The sequence below is a fragment of the Nomascus leucogenys genome, chromosome 7b, assembly GCF_006542625.1.
Source record: "Nomascus leucogenys isolate Asia chromosome 7b, Asia_NLE_v1, whole genome shotgun sequence".
NCBI classification, from domain to species: Eukaryota; Metazoa; Chordata; class Mammalia; order Primates; family Hylobatidae; genus Nomascus; species Nomascus leucogenys.
In genome coordinates this window covers 94,938,447-94,957,884 of record NC_044387.1, presented here as the reverse complement: position 1 = coordinate 94,957,884, position 19,438 = coordinate 94,938,447, and the positions used below count along the sequence as shown (strand labels likewise).

The 19,438-nt window shown below is 37.5% G+C and overlaps 1 long non-coding RNA gene across 1 annotated transcript; it reads right to left on the bottom strand.

Annotated features, from left to right (window-relative positions):
* Positions 1-1,298: 1,298 nt before the first annotated feature.
* Positions 1,299-3,518, bottom strand: LOC115835920. Its single transcript, XR_004030877.1, has 3 exons — positions 3,430-3,518; positions 3,196-3,291; positions 1,299-1,482 (listed from the first exon to the last, which is right to left on the bottom strand). It is a non-coding gene; the product is annotated as an uncharacterized LOC115835920 (long non-coding RNA).
* Positions 3,519-19,438: the final 15,920 nt, after the last annotated feature.

The following is a 19,438-nucleotide window of genomic DNA, read 5'->3' as shown; positions in this document are numbered from 1 at the left end:
TATAGAAAATTACGGAATCTAACAGATGGACATAAAACAAAGTGAATATATCTTGAGAAAGGCACAATTAATAAGTAGGAAGATTCACTGTTGTAAATATTTCTATTTCCTCCCAAATTTACCTAGAAGTTGAACGTGATTCCAATCAGAATATTCAGAAAACTTTTCACGATGCGACATTAATGAATTAGAAAAATAGAAATCCAAGAACACCCCAGAAAATTTTGAAACCCAGCCAGGCCATTCAAGTCGAATAGCTCTTCTTTAGTATCCTGCTCAAAGGGTGCTCTACCACTAAGAGCACTAGAGTGTCCCAAGGGCTCCTGAGTCATACAGAATCCAAGGCCTCACCCAGGCTTACAGAATTAGATATATTAACAAAAATCCCCAAGTAAGCTATGTTTGCAAGAAAGTTTTCAAAGCAATCACCTGGCGTTCATCATTGTACCTTCTCTTTATAGATCTGACTTTTTGACCTTTGATTATAAATTAAGGCACAGGCTTTTAGGCTCAAAACCAAGATTTAGATAACATGGTTTGTGTTAATTCTATATGATTTGTTTAACATGGTTAAGAACTGATCTAAATGTTCTAGATGCATTTTCTTTATATAAAAAGGTGAGAAGAGTGAAAATCTGTCTCAAAAACAAAAAAGAAACACACACACACACACACACACAAAGAGGCAGGCAGATCACAAGGTCAGGAGTTTGAGGCCAGCCTGGCCAACATAGTGAAACCCCGTCTCTACTAAAAATACAAAAAAAAATTAGCTGGGCTTGGTGGCAGGCACCTGTAATGCCAGCTGCTTAGGAGGCTGAGGCAGGAGAATCACTTGAACCTGGGAGGGGCAGGTTGCAGTGAGCCGAGATCGTGCCACTGCACTCCAGCCTGGGTGACAGTGCGAGACGCTATCGAACACACACACACACACACACACACACACACACACAAGAAATATCCCAAATTAGTCATGTATACCTTGCATCCTACCATATTTAATTAAAGAATACTATTTTATCTATTCTTTCTCCATAAGTCACTTCTCAGATGACATACAGAGAAATAAATGAGTAACAGCATGGGTTATACATGCGGGTAAAATAGGGAAGTAGTGAGTGCTCTCAAATACTTCAGTAGTAATATTGCATTTTCTTTCTTTCTTTGCTAAATTTAGTGTTTAATTTTGTGGTTGGCTTTCTTGTTCTTTTTTATGGTAGCAACACCCAAGCCTTTACTGGTTTTGAAGTTTACCCTGCTAAAATTCTACCTGTATTTCCCTGTTAACTTCCCTCTCCATTATCGGAAGATCAAGATCCTGAGACATTTATTTGTTCCTTCCATCATCATAGGATTACCAGTGTATCACAGTAATAGTCATAAAACAGTACAAATGTACTTTTTCTCCTTTGTATTTCCTTTTACCAACTTCATCTGTATTCCATGGAAGTCATTCCTTTGCCTCAAGGTGGCTTAGGATTCCTAGTAAAGAATGTGAATGTAAATACAATGAATATTCAGGCTTCAGATACAGGAGATTTTCGAGACTACAATAAGATTACAGACTTAAATAAAAAGCTTTGTCAAAAGAAGGATGTTCTAAATGCTTTAAGAGCCCAATAATATAACAAGGACAGATACGGTCAAACTGTTAAGATTTCAGTAAGCCACGGATATTTATAAACCAATGAAGGGTGGAAGAATATGCTTCCCCTACCCCAATATACCTCTTTGATATAAGGATTATTTTCATATAAAGGCACTTGATAAACAGCAGAAGCAAAAGGACATTCAAATCTTCTCTTTTCTTCCTAAAAACAGGAGATAAAAACTCCCATGTGAGTTTTATCTCCTCTCTGTACCAGGAGAAAAAAAATATTTGACAGGGAATCATGGCCAAGAGAATTCTGTACGAACAGACTTTGTTAAAATAATTCTTAGCTTCCATTAGCCTCCCCACACAATTTAGTTACTTTTCCAGAATTGCTTCTCTTTGTTAAACCTGATAATGTGGTTTAGACGTTTTTTTCCACTCCAAGTCTCATGATGTGATGTGATCCTCAGTGTGGGAGGTGGGGTTTGGTGGGAGGTGTTTGAGTGGATCCCTTATGAATGGTGATATGGGTTGGCTGTGTCTCTCCCAAATCTCATCTTGAATTGTAGCTCCCATAATTCCCTTGTGTTGTGGAAGGGACCAAGTGGGAGATATTTGAATCATGGGAGCAGTTTCCCCATACTGTTCTCATGGTATTAAGTAAGTCTCACAAGATCTGATGGTTTTATGAGGGGAAACTCCTTTCTCTTGGCTCTCATTCTCTTCTGCTGTCTGCCACCATGTGAGATGTGCCTTTCACCTTCTGTCATGATAGTAAGGCCTCACTAGCCATGTGGAACTGTGAGTCCATTAAACCTCTTTCTTTTGTAAAATGCCCAGTCTTGGGTATGTCTTTATCAGCAGTGTGAAAACAGACTGGTAATAGACAGGTAATGTACAGTAATGGACTGGTACCAGTAAAGTGGGGCACTACTGAAAAGATACCCAAAAATGTGGAAATGACTTTGAAACTGGGTAATAGGCAGGGGTTGGAACAGTTTGGAGGGCTCATAAGAAGACAGGAAAATGTGGGAAAGTTTGGAATTTCACAGAGACATGTTGATAATTTCCTAGAGAAATGCTGATAATGATATGGGGACATTAAAGACCAGGCTGAGGTGGTCTCAGATGGAAATGAGGAAATGTTGGGAACTGGAACAAAAGTGACTCTTGTTATGTTTTAGCAAAGGTACTGGCAGCATTTTACCCCTGCCCTTCAGATTTGTGGAACTTTGAACTTGAAAGAGGTGATTTAGGGTATCTGGCGGAAGAAATTTCTAAGGAGCAAAGCATTCAAGAGATGACTTGGATGCTGTTAAAGGCATTCAGTTTTAAAAGGGAAGCAGAGCATAAAAGTTCAAAAAATTTGCGGCCTGAAAATTCGATAGAAAAGAAAATCCCATTTTCTGACGAGAAATTCAAGCCAGCTGCAGAAATTCGCTTAAGTAATGAAGAGCCGAATGCTAATCCCCAAGACAAAGCAGAAAATGTCTCCAAGGCATGTCAGAGGTTTTCACTACAGCCCCTCCCATCCCAGGTCCTGAGGCCCCAAGATAACTTGGGGCTCCTGAGCCTGTCAGAAAGTGGCATTCTTTACTTACCACAAGTCAGGAACCCTGTACAGAAACTGTGTAGACAAGGTATGAGGCCAGTTTTCCCAAGGGACTTTTATTTGCTCTTTAAGTCCAGTTTGATTCCTTAAAGGAAAGCACACCATTCCAGTCAAAGCCTTGGTAAAATAACCAGTTTCTATAATTGTGTCCTGTTATAATTGAAAACAGATTCTTCTTGCACTTATGCAAATAACTATATTGCCATAAATTAAGAATACTCACAAGTAGTTTCCAAATTCTGGAGAAATCAGGTAGAGAGAAACAAATATGCTCCAAATTTTGTTCATAGGAGTATAGTAACTTGTTAAAAGCCATCAATAGCTCAAAAAAATTTCCTTGGCTCTGAAAAACAAAACAAAGGATCAAGAACATTTTAAGAAAAAAGTCAAAAAGATTGGTTCAGTCTTCTGTTAGTTCAGTTCATGCAGATAATTCCTGTTCTGCATGATATTCATGAACATTTCAGCTCTCTGTGAGTCCTGAAAGTTTTTCCTCTATTCTGACGTCACAATCTCCGTAGTTATCAGAAACCTGCATTCAAGAGAACCTGTTAGGGCTTTATAGGTGATTATAAAACCAGCTTCTAATGAGGACCAAAGGCCGGGTGTAGTGGCTCACACCTGTAATCCTAGCCCTTTGGGAGGCCAAGGTGGGTAGAGCACTTGAGTTCAGGAGTTTGAGACCAGCCTGGCCAACATGGTGAAACCCCATCTCTACAATAAATACAAAAATTAGCCGAGCATGATGGCAAGTGCCTATAATCCCAGCTACTTGGGAGGCTGAGGCAAAAGAATCACTTGAGCTCAGGAAGTGGAGGTTGCAGTGAGCCAAGATTGTGCCATTGCACTCCAGCCTGGGTGACAAGAGCAAAATTCCATCTCAAAAAAAAAAAAAAAAAGCAATTGTCCCTTGTGATGGTTAATACTGAATGTCCACTTCATTGAATTGAAGGATACGAAGTATTGATCCTAGGAATATCTCCTTGCTCCTTAGCCTGCAGATGCCCTATTGTAGGACCTTGTGATGATGTGAGTTAATACTTAACTAACATACATATATATATTCCATTAGTTCTGTCCCACTAGAGAACCTTGACTAATACATCTATGGATGACAAAATGTTTTAGAGAAAACATAGTCAAAGACACAATTGACTAGGACATTTGTTTCCTCTGTGGTGTACAGTAATTTAATATAACAATTATAATTATTACTGATAATGTACACTAAGTCATATCAGAATTAAAGGAGCTTCTCATAATTTTGGGACATATACCAATAACATATTTATACAAATATAGCCCAAAGAAAACCAAACACCATTTCACATTTTACAATGCTTCCTGTATAATTTTTATACCAAATAAGACAAATACATCATTTTTGGAATTTAGGGAAACTAATATCTTAAAGGATTAATTAGGTCAGAAAAATACATAATTTATAATTTGATTTTGGAAAGTCTGTCAAATATCAAAGGTTTAAAACACTTGATATCACAGAATAGGATCACAAGTCAATGTAAAATAAGTCATTCACTTAACCAAAATGGTAATTGAAGGATTTCAAAAAATGACAAAAACCTTCATTCTCTGAGAGAGGAGACTTAATTTTTCAGCCAATAAGCCCCAATAAAAACAGCATGAATTCAATTATATTTGTTTTCCAATATTTTATAAACAATCTATAAAATTTTCTTCTTGACCCATAAGATACAACTTCCCTTTTATAGCCTTTATAACTTTTATTAAGGAGTAAATTCATGCTTCAAGAAAACCTTGTTACTCTGACACAGGGGCCTATATGCTGGTCTTGCATCAGTGTGCATTTGATGTTAACAGTTAACTTATAGAGAAAATGAATTTACTTTATCTCTCAAAATTGGCCTTTACATTCTCACCTGCCCACCTCTGCCATGATAATCCCTTGGCCTTGAGGAGTTGAATAGCTTTAATTTCTGCCCCTGTGTCTCAGGAACACAGTTTATTTTGATTGGCATCTTCTACAGGGCCTGCAGATGAGGCTTTAATTGCTGTCAGAGTTTGAGATTTGGCAGTACTTGGTGTCCTTTTGAGACCCAGGAGTCAAATTCCCGTAGCTCAATGTCACAAGAACCTTAAAGGCACATACAGAAAGATACATAGATATAATAACCGTAATTTAAAAAAAATTTAGTCTTTTTTTTTAGGCAAACTAAAACTTAATAATAATGGCATAGGAATTACTTTGATTAAACGTAAAATCTATTAGGCCAGTTATCAAAAGACAGAGGAAAAGACCTTCTGCAGTGCACAGAATATTACGTTGAAAGAAAACATTTCCTTTAGGCCTTTAACAAAACATTGTTAGGCCATGCATAGTGGCTGACGCCTGTAATCCCAGCACTTTAGGAAATGGAGGCGGGTGGATCATCAAAGGTAAGAGTTTGAAACCAGGCATGCCAATATGACAAAACCCTCTCTCTACTAAAAATACAAAAATTAGCTGGGCGTGGTGCAAAATGCCTGTAATCCCTGCTACTTAGGAGGCTAAGGAGTAGAATTGCTAGAATCTGGGAGTTGGAGATTTCAGTGAATCTAGATCTCACCACTGCACTCCATCCAGCCTGGGCTACAGAGCAAGACTCAGTCTCAAAAAAAAAAAAGAAAAAGAAAAAGAAAGAAAGAAAACGTTGTTAGCATCAGGCCACAACAAATAGAACTTGAAGGAATAAAAACTTGTATGATCTGAAAATGAGTTGAAGAAGAGCATTACTATTTCGCACTTTCTAAAAGAGAAAACCAAAAACATCAAGAAACAATACAAGTTGAACTTTGGGTTTAAAACAAATTAAAATCTCTTATAATTCATTTAAGAGTAAATCAATCCTTTAAGAAAATTTTAGTGTTCTAATCAATTCTTTTGTGTATAAGTGTTTTTATCATCAAATTTAATCTCTAGAAAGACCATTATAAATCCCTTTAATTATAGACAACTTGATCATATAAATTTTTTTGTTTTTTTTGTTTGTTTGTTTGTTTGTTTTTTAGAAAGGATGTTTTCCTACAATATATTCTTATTGGAAAATACCCAAATAATGAAATATATATTATTTAATTTAATATAAATTTTGATTCTAAATTATGACAAGTTTGTTTACAAGTGTTTATCCCATTACATTTACCTAATTATTTTATTTTAATCGTTTACCAAGATTACTTATGAAAACTGTGATAGGCATCATTTAAAGTTATGAAACTCCCCATTGCAAAATTATAACTGAGACAATAAAAAAGATATGACCTAACTGACTCCATCTTGCTGCTAACCTCCAAGCTGTCCTTGTTCATTCTTGGACATAGGCTGAACTAACTTTGGAAGGAACTTAGTTTATAGTTTAGCTTTGAAAAAAGATGGTAACAGTCCTGTTCCAAACAAACCTCTTTATTGCCTGTGGTCTGGACTGCCTAAAGCCACAAGATTACAAGTTGTGGTAATTTTATTAAATAATTCAATATGTAGCTATTTTCATTAAATCAATATCAATGTCTTGTCTATTAAAAATTACACAAGGAAGATCATTCCATTTTGGGCTGTGTTTATAGTTTTGTAACCCCTATGCAAAATTTTGACACCTTATAGTATTTGGCAGGGATAAGTATGAAACTGCTTGATCAATAATTTTTAAGACATTTCTAATATTACTTTACCAATAATTTTAAGCTACCTTATTTATTAAAGATTTTACTTAAGTCACATAAAATTGAAAACTCATTTGACTAGTCTTTCCTTTTTCTCTGATGAAGTATTTGATTTAAGGACTTTTATTTTTCTTGAAGCCAATTAATAAGAGCTCTTTTATACATTTTAGTGGTGAAATATTGTGTAGAGAACACACAAATACATAGATGCATTAGGCATAATGATAAAAGTACATCTTATAAATTCCTATGACCTCCTTTTTTGTTTCCCTATCTTAGAATTGCAAACTCTTGATAAACTGATTCATTACCCTGGCAGTTGTCAGGTAAACAGCCCTAAATTTGTATATTGAAGGAAACAACTCTTAGATGAAAAATCAGATTAGCAAAATTTACAGCTCAAGGTACAGAGAAAAAAGGTCTGGTGATGCTAGATGGGAGATTAAAGATAGATGCCAAATCAAACATAAAATTGTAGAAATCTATCACAGGATTGCATGAGGAGAACAATTTTATTTAGATAGGGACTATCTATCTTCTAACTGGATCTCTGAACTCTGGGCAGAGTCCACACTGAATCCTGGGTCTCTAAAAAGGGAGAATTATTATGAAGCTAGACCTCGTGATGCTTTTACAGTGTACTTAAAAAAATTTTTTTTTAAACAAAGACATTTGTTTAAACTTCACTTTCTTAAAGACCTAAGAGTAGCCTATGCTGCAATAACTATTTTAGTCAAAAAATCGAGTAACACAAGTATCTAAACTTTACTTCCTTAAAAACCCAAGGGTAACCTCTATTGCAATAAATATTTTAGTCAAAAAATCAGGTAACGTAATACAAAAGCAAACAGTTTAAGAGCTGAGATGAACTTGTCTGTTTGGAAAACACTCTTGGAGTTTCGTAAGTAAAAACAGTGGTTTTTCCCCAAAAGAGAGTCTGGCATCTTCTCCATTTTCCTTAAGGAACCCCAGGCTATTATAAACTATTTTAGGTCCCTCATGCAGCAGAGGGTGCAAGAGAAAGGAGAGACAGCAGAAGTAGATGAAGAAAACATACTTCAGTCAACTGAGATGAAAAAGACAAGGTCCTAAGAGAAAAAAAAAAAAAACAAAAACACAAAAAAATAAAAAAGGTGAAGGCCTTTTAAATACAAAAACACACACATGCAGACATACACACACACATTTTGGATGTTAGTTTTTAATTAAGCTGACTTTTAACCACTGAGCTCCTTCAGAAAAATTTTTTAAATCTATTTACCATATTTCATCTAGGACAAATTGCTGCTGTTTCAGAAGTGCCAAGTATCAAACCAGAAAGGGGTTGATTTAGGGACCAAACCCAGGCTGTCATGGTGGAAAAACAGAAGGCAGAACTCTTAGCTATGGAACTGCAGGGTGGGGCAACAGCCATTGCTCTTTCAGTTTGGCCTGGCTAGCAAAAAGGTGGTATTGTTATGTAAATAAAGCCCCTCAAGTAATCAAAATCAAAATCTCTCCTTTCTGTTTTCCTTTTGCTGTGTGTTTTTCTCCCCTCCACCACACTACCTTTTTGTTGTCATTGTTTTCTTGTGGGAATTTAGCCACTTCAGAGGCCTTGTTCCTCAAAATTTGGAACTTTTCTTTGTATTTGATCAAGTCAGAGTTGATCAAACCCAATGGAGAAAATATGGAAATAACAACAAAAACAGAAACAAACAACAACAACAAAAATTAAGCAAAACAAACAATGGCGCAACTTACAAGATTACGGAGTGTGTTAATGGTAAGATGAAATTAAGATCAGCTGGTTTGTCTTGGCTAAAATCTTAACTTTAGCCAAGACAAACCCCAATTCAGTTACTCACCTAGGGATAGGTCTCAGACTTAAGACTGCTCTCTACCATCCTAGAAGCAGGAAAATCTCAAATTTGTCTTCCCTCTTGGAAGCAAGTTCAAACTCCATACAGGAGTTACCTGCCTTCCATTGTCATGGAAGCAGGAAAAACTTGCCTTCCTTGTGTTGGAAACAAGTAAAACTCCAAAAAAAAAAAAGAGTTGTACAGCAATAAACTTTAGATCTTGACCAAATATTGGAAGATCAGGGATGCTCTGGAGGGAGGGGCCTCCAGTCAGCAAATTGTCCTATTGGTTTGACACATAAAAATAGCTCAAGCTGGTACCAAGCACCAATAGATTTGTCAAAGGTCAGGGGCACCTTCACTCAGAATCCCTTCATGGTTACCAAAATGTGAACTGCAAATATCTGAGACAGGTCTCAGTTAATTTAGAAAGTTTATTTTGCCAAGGTTGAGGATGCATGCCCATGACACAGACTCAGGAGGTCCTGATGACTTGTGTCCAAAGTGGTCAGGGCACAGCTTGGTTTTATACATTTTAGGGAGACATGAGACATCAATCAACATATGTAAGATGTACATTGGTTCCATCTGGAAAGGTGGGACAACTCAAGCAGAGAAGGGGCTTCCATGTCATAGGTAGGTGAGAGACAAATGGTGGCATTCTTTTGAGTTCCTGATTAGCCTTTACAAACGAAGAAATCAGATATGCGTTTATCTCAGTGAGCAGAGGGATAACTTGAATAGAATGGGAGGCAGGTTTGCCCTAAGCAGTTCCCAGCTTGACTTTCCCCTTTAGCTTAGTGATTTGGGGGCCCCAAGATTTATTTTCCTTTCACAGAATCCTAGCAATTATCCACTGGCACATCTGACTTTTAGCATAATTAAAGAGGGGAGCAGTGAGACTGTGGGCATGCACTAGGCTACAGTGGCAGTGACTGGTAAAGCCTGCACTAACCCCTGGGCCGTCTCACTTTCTCAGTACCATATTACTTTTTATTCATATATTTTACTGTAGGCCCAGTGGAGAGTAAGATGGAAACACTGAAAAGTCACTGAAAAGTACTAGCTTTGGGAAACCGGCTGTTGAAGCTCCGAATGAGCACTGAGACACTAGGCCCTGAAGAGAAAGTTATAGCCGATTCCACACAGGGCACATATGATATGTTTTCTGAAGAAAAAGTTAATATGTCGATTTTTCTGTAGGACTTAAGAGTCTGGAGCTTGAGAGAAGTGTAAATTAAAGATATATATTTGAACAACAATAAGCTTATAGAATAACAAGCTTTATACACCATCTGGCCTATAAAGCCACAAGAGTGGAAAAGATTGCTCAAAATCAACAATCCTTTTTACATTAAAATAATATGAGCAGATCAGATTTTAAAATATTAATTTTACTAGGTATACAGTTGTGGGCTGGGAAATACCAAAATAGTTTCAGAAACACCAGTAAGTATGCCTTTAATATCAAAAATAAAATTCAAAAGTTACTGAAAACCACCAGTAGAATAAATGAGTTCAGATGAATATTTAAAGTCATATCTTTGGATTCCCACAAAACCACATAGTTTTCTATCAGCGACTTCTAACATTTTATGGTACATGTCTTTTTTTTTTTTTTTTTTTTTTTTTTTGAGATGGAGTCTCGCTCTATTGGCAGGCTGGAGTGCAGTGGTGTGATCTCGGCTCACTGCAACCTCCGCCTCCTGGATTCAAGCAATTCTCCTGCCTCAGCCTCCGGAGTAGCTGGGACTACAGGTGCACACCACCACGCCTTGCTAATTTTTGTATTTTTAATAGACACGGGGTTTCACCATGTTGGCCAGGATGGTCTCGTTCTCTTGACCTCATGATCCGCCCTCTTCAGCCTCCCAAAGTGCTGGGATTACAGGCATGAGCCACTGCGCCCGGCTGGTACATGTCTATTTTTATTTTATAGTTCCTAGCCTACTATTTCAAGGAATGCAAGTTAGGAATTTAATTCAATAAACATTAACTCAAGTGCTAGTATTTGCCAAGTATTGGAATACAAGATGAAAAGTATAGCAGCTGTATATAAGCCTTCGTTTCATGAACTAATTTTTTGTGTCTACTAGTTTCCAGACACTGTCCTGGCACTGATGTAATAGTAAATAAGAGAAACCCAGCCTTCAAGTGCTCACATCCTAGTAGGTTTTTAGTCTCAGTTGTTTAACACATGTTGAATCAGCACAGGAAGATAAGTGTTCTTACGTAATGGTTACTTAGGCAAACTGACAGTCAAGTTAAGTAGCCCATCCACCTTAAAGAGCACATTGCTTAGTGATTTGAACATCTGTGTCCTCCAAATACAGGAAGGAGGCTATCATTTAGTCAGTATTATATAATGCTGACAAATTCTCAGTAAATATTCATGTACTCCCACACCATATAAAAACTTCTTTGGTTTCCCTTTGGAACTAACAATGTTGTATTTCCAATACATGTCTACAGTAGTTAATCATTTACAGCCTAGATTTGTATGTTCCCCTTAATGTATAAATAGCTTTCAAATTTTAGCATTAGCATAATTTTCAAAGTTCTCTGAGGTGAAAATCTGCCCAGTTTATTTTATGTAAAATTGTGATATCCCAACCTATGTGAGACTTCCTCTTTATAGTCCTGGAATTCTAATTCCAGCATCAGAGTCTTTTCTGGCCACTCATTCAATCTTTTGACCAGATTTTCATGGGAAAATTGACATTACTGTTAGAAAATATTTGGCATTTTGTACCAAGTCACAATACATATATTCTTTTCCCCTTTCTTTGAAGTCCAGAATGGTCAAACCTCATTATCTTCCTAGAAAATAGAATGGAACAGGTATTGTATTAACTCGAGACAATAGTGAATGGAATATTAGAGGTTAAGATATGCAAAGAATCCTTAAAAGATTAAATACTAAGGACAATATTAAGACATGCTAAATAGGCCAGATGTGGTGGCTCATGCCTTTATTCCAGAACTTTGGGAAGCTGAAGCAGGGGGGATTGCTTGAGCCCAGGAGTTCAACCAGCCTGGGCAACATAGTAAGACCCCCATCTCTACAAAACAAATACATAAATAAATAACTAGCCAGTCATGATGGTGCATGCCTGTGGTCCCAGCTACTCAGGAGGTCAAAGTGGGAGAACTGCTTGAGCGCAAGAGTTTGAGACTGCATTGAGCAATGATGGTGCCATGGCACTCCAGCCTGAGTGACACAGTGAGACATTATTTCTAAAAAAAAAAAAAAAAAAATTAAAAAAATTAAAATTTAAAATGTGCTAAATAGTAAATTCCTTTAAGTCCACAAACTTACAACAAATTATCACTCTGAGAGATTATCATCTCTCCTGGCTCATGAATTCTGTTTTTGAGGGAAGGATTTTCCCTAGTTGAGGCATATCAGAGTTCATCTTGTAATTTTTTCATAACTCTGTATTGTTTATTTCATTTTTTACCAAAACACACAGGGTTTGATCTAGGTCCTGCTGCTCACTGCACAGAAAGCGAATCACTGAGATGACAGATATTGCCAAGGAAGAAGGCTTTAACTGGGTGCTACAGGAGATGGGAGCTCAGTCTCAGATCCATCTCCCTGACTGACTAAAACTAGGAGTTTATATAGCAAGAAAGAAATATAACAATGTTCAAGAACTAGGGAGGCACTAGGAAGCAATCATCATGAATGAGGGAGGGGCCTGTCATCTCATTGTGAGGATGTGGTGATCTGGTGAGATTCGGTTTTTTGATGCTTTTTTTTAAGAGGCCAGAAGGTCCTTTCTTCAAAGAAAACAAATGTAAGCTTCAAGCTTTAAGATCAGAAAGGTTAATTTCTATGTTTATCCAAAAGAACAGTCTATGGGACTACTGGGGCAGTTTCATATGTTTGTAGTACTGAGGAACTTTACATGATTCCTGCTTCGGTGGCACTACCTTCATTCAGTATAACAAAGTCCAGATTCCTTAGTGGGTTATTTCTGCAGAGGAAAAGGGATTGTGTGTTTCCTCGTATTTTGTTTGTCTTTTGTGATATATGTACTACTCAAAAATTTCTCCCTTTGCTACATTCTTTTTGACCATCTAATTTCTAAGGGTCACTTCTTTCTGTTTTGATTTTTTCTCCTACAGAGGCTATAGGTTTCAAAAACTGTCACTTCACATCATACATGCTGTTAAGTCCCTTCCCTGCAGACCATGCTCTGGTTTTTTCTCCCACAGACTTACTTTTGGCAGTTAGTAAGGTTAATCTTATGGCCATCATTTTCTCTCTTCTCTCTTCCACAGTTTTTCATGACCTGCTTTTTCTTGCCACAAAGACTTGCAGTAGGATAGGAGAGCAAGAGATTGCTTACTGGACATTTGTAATTTTATTCTTAAAATTTCAAGTTATTTTGAGATATGAGCATTCTCTGTCTTTACATAATGCTGAGGTCATTGTTTTGGGGTAGGTTTATTTTGTTTTTGCTTTTCTTACCTTCTTGTTTTTCTGTGTTATTTTGGGGGGAAAAGTTGGGAGACAGGAACCTAAGCAGCTACCATTGTCTTTAGCTATCCTGAAATCCAAGCACATTCTTACCAACAAATAGTGTTTAAACAATTGGGTATACACCAGGAGAGAAAAAAAATGAACTTCAACTCCTTCTTCATACCATGCACAAAAATTAATTCAAGGTGTATCATAAAACCAAACACAAAGCCTAAAACTAGAAATATTTTGGAAGAAATCATAGGATAATATCTCCCTGACCTGAGGTTAGACAAAGATTTCTCAAGAATGACATAGAATGCAATAACCATAAAAGAAAAGAATTAATAGACTTCATCAAAATTTAAAACTTCTGCTCATCAAAAGACTATTGAAATGAACATGCACTTTTTAAAATTTGAATTTTAAAATGATTTGAAAATTATTTCAAAAGGCTATATGAATGGCTAAAAGGCACTTTTTAAAATTATTCAGCCTCATTAATTATCAGGGAAACAGAAATCAAAGCCACAATGAAATACTACAATACATGGATGAGAATTGCTAAAATTAAATACCTGACAGTATGTTAGCTTGGGGAGCAACTGGAAAACTCATATGTTGCTAGTAGGAATGTAAAATGGTACAACAAACTTGGGGAAAGGTTTGGCAGTTTCTTATAAGATTAAATATATACTTACAATATGGTCGAGCAATTGCATCCCTACTAATTTAGCCAAGAGAACATATGTCCACAATACCTTGTACAGAAATGTCCATAGCAGCTTTATTTATAATAGCTGAAAACTATAGGCAACCCAAATGTCCATCAACACGACAAGGCATAAACAAATTTTGGTGTATTCATTCAATGGAAAACTTCTCAGGAAAAAAAGAAAAGAAAAAAGAACATACCATTACATTCAAGGACATAGAAGAATCACTCAGACATTACCTGTAGTAAAAGCCAGGCACAAAAGAGTACATACTCTGTAACTCCATTACTATAAACAGTTCTATAATAAGCAAATCTGTGGTTTGGGAAAAAATCATAACATTGGCTGTCTCTAACGGCTGGGAGAAGGGGTGGTAATTATCGGAGAAGAGAGTATGAGGGCATTTTCTAGAGATAATCACATCCTATTCTTGATGGGATCATGGTTTCATAAGTGTATGCATTTGTCAAAACTCACGAAACTGCATGCTTTTATGTTTGGGGAGTTTCTTCCCCTTAAAGAAATAGGTGGACACTGGCAATTAGTATTATAGTATATAATTTGTGTATACTACAATTTCTATGGTGACTATAAAACACCAAAAATAACTAAAACTTAAAGGAAAAGAAATCTTCTATAGAATAGAAATGCTTGGATTATGTATTTGGCCTAGTCTCAAGCATGTTTTAGATGCAGCAAGCTCTTGTGCTAGCACGCATTCTATCATATGATTATGGTAAAGCTGGTGGAAATAGTTAAAGGAATGTTAGCATAGACCACCAAACTTGCTGTAGCAAAAGTTTTTGCCTTCAAATATATTCTCATGCTTTCAAGTTGTGACTATTAACAGTAATCAGATGGAGCTCAAAAGTTACTCACAAAATTGATTCTTATTACTTAAGCATCTGTCATCCATGAGGAGAGAATGGGAGGAGCTGGGACAAAGCCTGGAATTCCATTATTCACTTTTGTTTGGTTAGCACTTGTTGGATACTAAATGCTTTAAACTTGTTCCTGATGAACAATGTTGCATAGTAAAAAAAACAAACCATAATTGGCAGAGAAAACTAAGAAAGCCCCCAAAACAAGGGCCCACAGCATTTAGGTTTGGATACACTGCCTGAGTTAATTTAAAAAGGAAAGAATGAAGCCAGTATCCTAGTTTGAACAGTCCTATCATATCATCATTTCATGAGAACCTGGCATTACATTATGAAAAAGCCAAAGTCTAAAGTTGCAACTTGTTTTAAAGTAGCTAATAATGTTCATGTATTTTTAAAAGATACCTTTGCCCTGATTACTATAAATTGACTATTTTTGTTTCCTCATAAGAAATAATTTAAAGAGAATCTGAAAGACAACATACGGACTGGGAAAGATTTTTTAATTTATTTATATTTATTTTTTATTTTTTATTTTTTTTGAGATGGAGTTTTGCTCTTGTTGCCCAGGCCGGAGTGCAATGGCGCGATCTCATCTCACCACAACCTCCGCCTCACAGGTTCAAGCAATTCTTCTGCCTCAGCCTCCTGAGTAGCTGGAATTACAGGCATGCACCACCATGCCCAGCTAATTTTGTACTTTTAGTAGAGATGGGGTTTCTCCATGTTGAGGCTGGTCTCGAACTCCTGACCTCAGGTGATCCTCCCGCCTCAGCCTCCCAAAGTGCTGGGATTACAGATGTGAGCCACCGCGCCCGGCCTGGACTGGGAAAGTTTTTATAAACCACATATCTGACAAGGGCCTAGCATCCAAAATTTATAAAGAACTCTTACAACTCAATAGTAGAAAAACAAAAAACCCGATTTAAAAATGGGCAAAGAAGGCCAGGTGCTATGGCTCATGCCTGTAATCGTAGTACTTTGGGAGGCCGAGGCAGGCAGATCACCCGGTCAGGATATCAAGACCATCCTGGCTAATACCGTGAAACCCCGTCTGTATTAAAAATACAAAAATTAGCTGGGCATGGTGGCACGTAACTGTAGTCCCAGCTACTCAGGAGGCTGAGGCAGGAGAATCTCTTGAACCCGGGAGGCAGAGGTTGCAGTGAGCTGAGATCATGCCACTGCACTCCAGCCTGGGTGGCAGAACAAGATTCTGCTTAAAAAAAAAAAAGGACAAAGTACCTGAACAGACATTTCTCCAAAGATACAAAAATGTCCAACAGGTCTATGAAAAGGTGCTCATACCAATCAAAGGGAAATGCAAATTAAAACTATTATGAGATATCACTTCACACTCATAAGATGGCTATTATCAAAAAGAGAAGCAATAACAAATGTTGGTGAGGATGCTGAGAAAAGGGAACCCAAATGCACAACTGGTGGGAATGTATGTTGGTAGGGCCATTATGGAAAACAGAATGGATGTTCCTAAAGAAATTAAAAATACAACCACCATACCACCCAGCACCACCTCTTCTGGGCATATACCCAAAGGAGATGAAATAAGCACCTCATAAAAATGTCTACATTCCCGTGTTCATTGCAGTATCATTCACAATAGCCAAGATATGGAAAAAAACTAAATGTCCATTGATGGACAAATGGATAAGACAATGGAATACTACTCAGCCATTAAAAAGAAGGAATTTTGTCATTTGCCACAACATAGATGAACCCGGAGGACATTATGCTAAGTAAAATAAGCCAGTCACAGAAAGAAAAATATTTTATGATCTCACTTATATGTGGATTATTTTTAAGAGCTCAGATACAGAAATAGAAAATGAAACAGTTGTTACCACAGGCAGAAGGGAGGGAGGGAGAAGAAATAGGGAGATCTAGGTTGAAGGATACAAAATAGCAGACACACAGGATGATCAAGTTCAGAGATCTCATGTTTATCATGAGTTCTAAAGTTAGTAAAACTATAGTATTAGGAATTTTTGTTAAACAAGTTGATTTTATCTGCTCTTATCACAAAAATAAGAACTATGTGAGATGACAGATATGTTAATTTGCTCATCTGCTTCACTGTAATAACCGTCTTGCTATTTGTACTCCTTAACATTATGTTGTAAACCTCAAATACATGCAATAAAATTTATTTAAAAGAAAAAGATAAGCTCATGATTTTGACATGTTTAGTAACCCACTACATTAGTGAATTATCCACTTGTTTCAAACAGTTTTACTTGTATTTCCTGGGTTATTACCCACAAATAAAATTTTCTGTCTCTCCTTTTTTTTTCTGGGGGGACAGAGTCTCACTTTGCGGCGCAAGCTGGAGTGCAGTGGCATGTTCTCAATTCACTACAACCTCCGCCTCCTGGGTTCAAGCGGTTCTCCTGCCTCAGCCTCCTGAGCAGCTGAAATTACAGGCACCTGCCACCATGTCCAGCTAATTTTTGAATTTTTAGTAGAAACAGGGTTCACCATTTTGGCCAGGCTGGTCTCAAGCTCCTGACCTCAAGTGATCTGCCTGCCTCAGCCTCCCAAAGTGCTGGGATTACAGGTGTGAGCCACTGCGCCTGGCCAGAATTTTTTCGCTTACTTCGTCAATGTTTCATACTGAATCCGATGGTTAGCGGCATTTTGGTTTGACTTTTAAGGTTTTTTCTCTGCATTGTTAATTTACTGAATGTAAATGATAACACTTCTTAATTTGATAATTTACACAAAGTTTTTCTTTTGCCATGCTAGCTAAGAAAACAAAAAATGGCTCAGTCTTTTTTTTTTTTTTTTTTTTTTTTTTTGAGATGGAGTTTCTCTCTGCTTGCCCAGGCTGGAGTGCAATGGCACGTTCTTGGCTCACTGCAACCTCTGCCTCCCGGGTTCAAGCGATTCTCCTGCCTCAGTCTCTCGAGTAGCTGGGATTACAGGCATGCGCCACCACGCCCGGCAAATTTTGTAATTTTGTATTTTTAGTAGAGACGGGGTTTCTCCATGTTGGTCAGGCTGATCTTGAATTCCTGACCTCTGTCTCGACCTCCCAAAATGCTGGGATTACAGGCGTGAGCCACCATTCCCATCCACTCAAAGTCTTTAATCTGACATATACTGCCTCAGCAACATAGAAAATAAATGAGAGACAAAAATCCTACTCTAATCCCATCATTCCATCAGGACTGCATTATAAATCAGCTCCAGTCCAACATCTCAATCACGATTTACTTGAGGTAATAACAGGCATGCATGTATTTACTAAAAGATGAAGGGTAAACTTGCCATTTCCTATTAATTGACTTCCTTTGATTTTCTATTAGGATATCACACAAGCTAAGTTTGGTGACTCCCTGTTCATTTTCAGAGTGCTATATTGTGGAGGTTTGCAAAGCAGCTAATGAATGATTATGACAGCATCAGTTAGTTGATGAAAGAAGATTTGTTAAAAAGGTCAGCAAGGAAATTACAAGAGAAGATTCGGAGAGGAGCAATCACTCAATCACTTTACACGGGGCTTTTTGTTAACATGGCTCTGCTCCCTCTGTTGTGAAAATTGCCATATTGTCTGAAAGCCATTACTTCTTTAGCTTTTTTCTGTCATTTATTCCTTCAAATATTTTTTTTATCAGAACCTAGTATAGTTGGTTCCAGGAAACACAATGATAAAATAAATATTTCCTTCTCTCAAGTTGCTCAGTATAGTGAAGGAGAGAGGCAACAGAATAAAATATTAAAATGCAGAATGATATGATAAACACTACACATTGCTGTGTCAACAGATACCTGAGAGGGAGAGGGGGGTGAGAAAAGAGTTAGGGAAACCTTCCCAGAGGAGGCTGTGCTTCAGAGTGATCAGGAGCTATCCAGCAGAAGAAGATAAAAGCATCTTTACAGCAGAAGCAGCAGCAAATGCACAAATGCCCAGGAAACATGGGACAAGAGAGGATCACCAGTAGATGAACATACACACAGGCTGAAAATGTCAAGACAGAGGGCTGGACAGATACATTATTCAGTATTCTTTTATTTATTTATTTATTTTTTTGAGACAGAGTCTCGCTCTGTTGCCCAGGCTGGTGTGCAGTGGTGTGATCTCAGCTCACTGCAACCTCTGCCTCCCGGGTTCAAGCTATTCTCCTGCCTCAGCCTCCCGAGTAGCTGGGATTACAGGTGCCTGCCACCATGCCCAGCTAATTTTTGTATTTTTAGTAGAAATGGGGTTTCACTGTGTTGGCCAGGCTGGTCTCGAACTCCTGACCTCAAATGATCTGCCTGCCTCGGCCTCCCAAAGTTCTGGGATTACAGGTGTGAGCCACCATGTGCAGCCTTCAATATTCGTTTAAAAATAACACCTTTACTAATTTGATGCAAAATGTGAATAATATTCAGCTATCCAGCATAGACAGAAATCTCAATATCAACTGAGGAAAGTGGGTTCAGCTAGTATATTTTGGTCTTTTGTCTTCACTTTGCAGGAGACTTGTCATGCTGATGGTCACTGCGTTTCCACTGTTTTTTTTTTTTTCATGGACTCGGTAATACACAAAATACATCTGAGCATAGGGGTTCTTAGGACTGAGAGAAGTGTTATATACAGTCATCTACCCTAACATGGCTGTAGGTCCCTAGTGTGACTTCA